The sequence below is a fragment of the Rousettus aegyptiacus genome, unplaced genomic scaffold (assembly GCF_014176215.1).
Source record: "Rousettus aegyptiacus isolate mRouAeg1 unplaced genomic scaffold, mRouAeg1.p scaffold_m13_p_8, whole genome shotgun sequence".
NCBI lineage: Eukaryota > Metazoa > Chordata > Mammalia > Chiroptera > Pteropodidae > Rousettus > Rousettus aegyptiacus.
In genome coordinates, this window is record NW_023416311.1 from 68,351,854 (window position 1) to 68,359,950 (window position 8,097).

Consider the following 8,097-nt stretch of genomic DNA (forward strand, 5'->3'; position numbering starts at 1 on the left):
GTCTCACTGCCGACAGGGGCCTGACCATTCTTGCTCGACTCTTCTCTCCTGTTTCCCATCACCTCTCCTTCTATGTCCCCTTTGCTCTTTCTCCAGACTCTTTTTAAGCCATTTATGAGCTCGTGTTGCACATATCTGCGTCCCATCTGTGCCTGACTGCCCCCTTGTCATCAAACCGCTATCAAAACTGTGAGACATTTGAAGGCTGGGGTTGTATCTTAGTCGTCTTTGTGTCCCTAACCCCTAACACCGTGCCTGGCAACATCATAAGTGCTCAAGAAATGTTTTCTGAATGACTGAATGAATTATTTTTGACAGGTTGGCTTTTTCACAATTTCCTCCAGACAGGCTGAGCTTATTCTTGGCAAAGCATCACTAATGCCATGCCCTCTAACCAACATTCCCTAACCCCTCATTTCTATAAGCGCACGCGCGCGCACACACACACACACACACACACACACACACCCTACCCTTGGATAGCTAACTCTTAGTTAAGCAAAATATTTCAGCTGAAAAAGCATCTGTCTATTTATAACATTCTAGTACTATACTCAGTAGTTCATAAAGATGAGTTAGTGGTTAATTTATTGGCTCCAGTTTCATCAAATACTTCTTCAGTAGGCTTTTCTTTATAATTCCAAGCAATTCACATATTTCCTCTGCCAGAGGATATACAGCATGGAGAGTTGGGTTCAGAGGCTGGCATTAAAGCACTGCATGTGGTTGTGAGTGGTTGGTGTATAAGGGCTGGAGTCAGACTTCCTGGTTCAAACTTGGGTTTTCCTACTTGCTAGCTGCCTGGCCTTGGCTAGCTTACTTCCTATCTGAACATTCATTCCCTCATTTATAAAGAAAAGATAATAATGACCTGTCACATGGACTGTTAGTAAGATTAAATGGAATACTACAGCCAAAGCACATAGATCATGATCAATAAGTGATAGTTATTATTACCTCACATTTTAAACCTTTGATATGATTTATTACTTCATGAGATGTCGTGTTGTATTTTCTAATTCTGTCATACATGTAAATTATCTCTTAAATGACAGTTCAAGTTCTTGTAAATCATGGTTCAAGAATAAATAATAGGTCCGGAATGAACATAGAGGAATTATGTTGTTTCAATGATATAAGAGTTATAAATTCATAGTTCCCAAAGAATGTATCTCTTTTCACTACAGTTGCACATCTTTTTCTTAATACTTGGGTTAGGAAGGAGGAGCAGGCATTTTACATATGGTTACTTAAATGATTATATACATGTAAGTCATCGTGGCTAATGGGAGAGAGTTGGGTGGGGGAGAGCGTAGAAACTTTGGCCCAGAGATGCCATTCTTTCTCCTAATCAGTTGGGATGCTGAATAGAAAGCAGAGATACATAGGGCATAAGCCTACACAAACCTTGGCCTTGGTTTTCCTTCCTGGTTCTGCCTTTGTCTAGCTGTGTTACTTTGCTTCCTTATTTGCAGAGTGAAATGATGATAATAGTCCTATCTCATAGGGTTATTGTAAGAATTAAATGTTAAGTGTCAGGCATGTAGTTAAGGGGTCAATAAATGGTTATCATTTTTATGAGAACTTCTTTATTCATTTGCTTCGGTTTTGGGGCAGGTCATAGAGTGGGGCCACCACTGGATCTGTTTTAACACTTCAGGCCACAACTTTGAGTGTCACACAGGGATTTTTTATTACAGAAGCTTGTTCCTCTTTGCTCCAGGAGCCTCCTCTGCCCTGAGAGAGTGCCTAGATATCCCTAAATACTCCACTAGGGAGTAGCTGGGCTACCAGGAAACAGTCAAACTTCTTAATGCTGTTACTGTATTTGCAATTCTCAAATTGTCATCGGAATCAGAATTTTAGAATAGCAAGAACTCTTGGGGTAGGATCTCTGAAAGAGGATAAAGGCACTGGCTTTAGGTCAGACTGAAGCTAGGTTAGTAGTGTGGTGCTAAAACTCTTACCAACAAGGTGACCGAGAGGCAATGACCCAAGCTCTCTGGCTCCTGAGACTCAGAGAGGAACCTTGCTAGATGTTCAGAATTTTTTAAGTCCCGCTCCCCAGACCTACTGAACTAAGATCCAAATTTTAGCAAGAGCCGCAGGTGGTTTGTGGCTCTTCGAAGTTTGCAAAGCTAAACCTGTCCCCTCACTCCTCTCATCTGTAAGACTGGATGAACAGTTAAAGAAGAAATTAGTTCCTTAGTACAGTGCCTGTTAAAGAATTGTTAGCTACCTTTCTTTTTTTCCATAACAACCTTCACTTTTCCTTTTATAACATGTATCTTAGTGTTTTATAATTGCCTGGGAACTGTGAGATCAGGAACTGTATTTATAATGGTCACTGTTGTATACTCAATGCCTGTCACGAATTAAGGGCCTTTTAGTAAGGAACTGACTGCCTGAATGATTGAATTAATGAACAAAGTCCAGGAATATTTCCTACTCATTCTGTGGCTTACATGGGACAGGCACATTGCTTTACACAATATGCTCAATGACGATAAACCATGACTTTATCCAGCCTCTTCATTTTAGAAATGAAGAAATTGATGGTTAAAGTAGTTAAGTAAATTGTCTAAGATGCCCATATCTGTATGTTACTCATCTCTGGGCACTAGTGAATGCAGTCTTCTATGCTGACAATTTATTTTAAACATCCCTTATGTATAACAGCTGTCTAGAAGATTGTTCTTCTGGTTTGCAGATGGAGGATTGCCTTAAAAGTAACATATTTTTTAAAAGTAACATATTTAGAACTAATCCATTTGCCAGATGGATTGCTTTCTAGGGTTATGAGAGGGATTATATAAGTGCTCCTTACTTATTTATTTTAAATATATATTTATCCTGTCTAGTGTAACAGTATTTCTACTACTGTTGTTTCTAAAACAGCTGAATATTGTTGGGTCTGTTGACTTAGCTTTGCTGAGCTGCTATCATTGCCTTCTCCTAATTTATCTTTAGGTTACTGTTATCCGTTTACTCTCAGGTATATCTTTGTAGAACAGTATTAATCCATTTACTAACTTGACCACAACAAGGAAAAACCCAACTAACAACAGTGCTAATACCAACTACTGCCCACTTAACCTTGAAATGTGGAACAAGAAAGTGGCTCTTCTACTTGTCTGTTATATACCAGATATTAGGGGATCTTTATTTCTGCAGTATATTATTGAATTAAGTTATCAGATGTCATACATTATCCTAAATTAAAATAAATCACTTTGTTGTTGTTGTTGTTGTTGTCTTCAATTCACTCATTATAGAATCTGGGGAGAGAATAAAATGAGAGAGAAGGGAAGGGACTGATCAGAGGAAGGGGAAGAGGAAGCAGATGGGAAAGAGGAAGAAACAAGTGGGGATGAAGATGAATCTGAAAGAGGAAGTTGATGAGATTAACAGGGAAAAGGCAATGAATGTGAAGATATAAAAAGGTATCATATTATTTTTATAAAATATTTAACCATGTACAATATACAAAAAAAGACTGGAAGGAAATAAACCCATGTGCTAATAGTGTTTGTGACAGAATAGATTATTGCTCTTCATTCTTACCTGCTATGTGACCTTACAGTGTTCTAGAGTGGGCAAGATGTAGCTAGCTCTCTGTCCCACTGATGTTGGGCTTGGCCGGATGACTTGCTATGGCCAATGGAATGTGGGTGGAGATAACAGTATGCTAGTTTCATGAAAAGACCTAGAGGAATCATGTTTTTCTGTTCACCCTTTTGCATTCTTATGATCTTCCATGAGAAAAAAAATATCTCCCCGTAGCTGCTGTTCTGAAGAAAATGAGAAAACACAAGCAGGTGTAGCAAACCTAACCCAACTCAGCCTGAATCCAGGCCTAGCCAAGGCCTGCTGAGTACTCAGACCTCAGTGGACCCAGGAAAGGGAAAAATAAATGTTTGTTGTAAGCTGTTGAGATCGTGAAGATGGTTGTTATATAGGAAAAACCGATTCATTGTGATCAACTCTGAATGATGAAATAGTTTATTTTCTTCCTAATTATTTTCTGTATTTTTCAAGTATACTTGAATGAGCTTGCTTTACTTTTAGGGGAGAAGAATAAACAAAGCATGAAGAAACATGCATTTTCTACTAGGTCTTTCACTATTATGATACAAGATCAAGCCTATCTGAACTGTACACGTGAAGTACATAATTTGTAAGACTGTTAAAAGGCAACTTTAAAACACAAAAAATACTAATTCACATGCATTTGCTCTCATATTCCTCTCTGCATAGTTAACGGTGAAGCTCACATTTCTATTGCATTAGCATTTAAGTGTTTTGAAAGAGTAGCTATTTCCAAGATTGTGTTTTAGGATCTGATTATGTCACACACAAAGGCAAGTTCAGGGGCCTGGGAGACATTATCCAGTTTGAGAGAATTAACACAAAGTTAATTCTCTATCAAGAACTGAGTCTCTAAGAAGCCCTTTCTTCCAATCTTCTTTGGTCTGAATAATTTTCTATTTTCTTGATTTTTCTAATTTATTACGGGACATGGGGGATGAGAATAAAATAAGGGAGGCGGGAAAAGAACCATTAAAGGAAGGGACGAAGGAGGCAGATGGGAAAGAGGAAGAAAATGAATCGGACAGAGGAAATTGATGAGGAGGGGAGAGTTGGGGAAAAGAGTCAGTGGATAAAGTAGATGTGGCTAAGGCTGCAGGCAGGACTAGCCAAAGTGGCTTCGGGTACTTTTTGTTGCTTGTTTCCTCACTGCCACACCTGCACTCACTGTCTTTACCTGCACAGTCAGTGCCACTAAGTCAAACTCTCCCTGCCCTTTCAGCCCTCCACAGCCTGACTTGCCCCTTTCCTCTACTAACCTACCTCTCCCACCTCCACCTCCCCTAAACTTGACTCAATCACTCTGTGTACAGCCTTCCTGTCTCCTTCTGAAATTCTCCCCAGTTCTTGTTGCTCCTTCCAAATTCCGAGCATCTTTCAACGTCCCACACAAGCCTCTCCTTCTCCCTGCAGCACTCCCGGCCCACACCGGGACCCTGAACCCTGAACTCTGGCCCACATCTCTTCTGTGAGCTCCAGCCTCAAATATCTGATCTCCCCATCAGTGTCTAGTAGTATCTCACATGTATCTAACTTGTCCAAACCCTACAATAGGACATAAGTTCTACAAGGCACGAATTTTGGTTTGGTTTGTTCACTACTGTATCCCATTGCCTAGAAGAGTGCTTGGCACCTAGTAAGCAGCCAGTGACTATTAGTTCAATGAATGAATGAATAAATTCCGATGGCAGTGACAGGCAGGAGCATATGATTTACTTTTATTGCATTGCACACTAATGTTTATTGGCCATCTAATTTTTTCAGCTAAACTGCAGAAACCCTTTAGGATTACAGGTCCTGTGCTTTTGAATTCCTCTGAACTTTTAGCACAAAGCTGTGCCCATAGGTGATTTATTCACTGATTAAACAGCCAAGTCCCACAGCAGAACAAGCTAGGTGAAAGACACCTTCTCAAATTCTGGGAATCGTATGCTAACTCAAGAAAAGAATATATTCATTCCTATCCACTAATTTTTAAGCACTTCGGTTTGCATCCTGTATCATGGTAGTATAATACTTTTCTGGTGTTTGATTCTTGTCACTCTTTAATTGGGTACGTCTTAGCTACACATTGGGCTGTGAGCAGAGTCTGAGTCTTATTCTCCTTCTTTTGAAACAAAGGTCTTTATAACCTTGATTAAATTTAGATTTAAATCATAGCTCTAGAAATCATCTCTTTCTCTCCATATATACTCTCAGAGCATTCCTACCTGCCCCCCACCGCCCTGTAATCAGCAACCCCCCAGGCAGCAGAAGACAGCAGCCCAGACCTCTGCAGGCTAAAGATAACATCTTGACCTAAAATATGTTTCAGCTCCTGGCTCCTAAACTGGAATGACCCCTGGCTACTTTCCCATGAAACCAGACAGAGGAACACTGGAACAGACCTCAAAACTGTCTTCAAGACCTGAAGAAATGATTCATTACCCTATCTCACCTCTGACCAAACAGATCCCAGCACGACCACAAACCCCCTAACCCACAGTATTTGTGCTTTTGTTCCATATAATCTGTAACTACACACCAGTGGCAAGTTTGGGCTTTTGAACATTAACTTCCTGGACCATCAATAAAGTAGCCATTATTTCTCCACTGGCTCTGCTAAGCCCTGGGTGTGGGAACTCTTTGTGGTGGATAGCATTTTTCACACCTCGGTGGCCCACCACACTGCCTGAGGCAGAGGAGAAGCTCAATGCAGGCTGCCTCCAGGCTTCTGACTCTGATTAAAGGTAAAGGCCATGCAGAGCTGGAGGCCCATCGCCTCCTAGACTGAAGGAAGGTTCTGATTTGCTGCCAGTGACGTCAGGCTTCTGAAAAACTTCCTCCCCAGATGTGTGTCCTTCTGTTTATCTTAGTGTCCCATTTTCCAACAGCAACAAGACACAACAGGAAGTAAATGTCTAGAGCGGTTCCATTCACTCCAGTTTCAGCGTTTCTCATAGCAACACTCTTTGACACAAGAGCGGCTCCAAGTCAATTATGTGTACTTCACCAGACACTTTTTCCAACAGAGTTATTGTTGTGGTCGGGCAGACTATGTTCTAGTTTATTTGCTCTCTACGTGGAATCGCTATTGGAATGACTAATACTCACATCATCACTTCATTAGGAAGCAATTATCTGAAAACAAATTCATTTCCTGAGTCATCCATAGCCTGCGTGCCTATCTTTCTCTTTTTAAAAGTCATCTCATCAGTAAAGAAATCCAAACTTCCTATAGAACTTCCTGCTGTATTTGTCAGGAGATTATACATCTGGCTTAGAGGGATTAACAGAGTTCTTACTTTTCCTGTGTTACTCAGTCTGTCCTATTCTATCCCAGGATTTATTTTCAAAAGACAAATAGTTTGCAGAATTAGTTTCTTTGCCTCCCACTCCTTTGTGAGATAGATGACTAATGTCTTTCCGTAGCTCACCGACTGCTTGGCTTGGTTTCTCTCTCTCTCTCTCTCTCTCTCTCTCCCTGCTCCCCAACTTTTTCTTTCCCTCTTTCCATTTTTTTTTAATTTTTTTTTTTTTTAAAGATACAAAGTCTTTCGTATCTTCTTCATATACCATATGAGTTTTCCATGGCTGCTGTAAAAAATTCCCACAAACTCTCTCACAGTCCTGGAGGGTGGAAGTCTGAAATCAAAATCACTTGGTAGAAATCAAGGTGTTGGCAGGGTTGTTCCTTGCCTCTGGTGGCTGCTGGCATTTCTTAATTTGTGGTCTTATCACCCCGATCTCTGCCTCCTTGATCACATTGTTGCCTCCTCTTCTGCCTGAGTTTAACTTCTCTTCGCCTCTCTTATTTAAGGACACTCTTGTTTAAGGGGTCCACCTAGATAATCCAGAATAATTTCTCCATGGCAAGATCCTTAATTTAGTCATGCCTGTGAAGGGATTAGGACCTGATATCTTCGCGTAACCATTATTCAGCTTACTACACTTTCCATTCCCTGCTCCCTTCAATCTATGAATATTTTGTATCCACATGAAAAGGATGATGTAGGATGATAAGAAAATAAAGTAAATCTAAAGAAAGCAGAAGATAGTTGAGAAGTCTTTCCTTGCTTATTAATTCCTGCTGGCAGTATGATGGCCCTTCTGACACCAGTTGTTGGAGAATATGGGGTGGTGGGCGGTATCCCACTCTGCAAGCCAAAGCACAGATACTCCTCTCCCCTCTCCCTTGGCAGCCAGGACACTAACATATGACTCAGCCTCAACCAATCAGATGTTCTTGCCCAGGAGTTTTTACTTTTGAGAACGTGGTATACTGATGTCTGGAGAATTGGAGATTATTTTCAAGGCAGTAGTGTCAAGAGTCAGGAGCGGAGTCCGCTGGCAGCAGCCTCTCACCTGGGCCTCTGCTGTAACAGGAGTTACAGATGTGTGTCTGCTCTGTTTATCTAAGTTCTCCCTCTGCTTTTTTTTTTTTTTGCCTCCCCAGGTTCCTGCCTACTTTTCCACCCTGGTTCTCCAACATTTCTATCCATTCTGTGAGCTACTGAACACCTTGCCAGA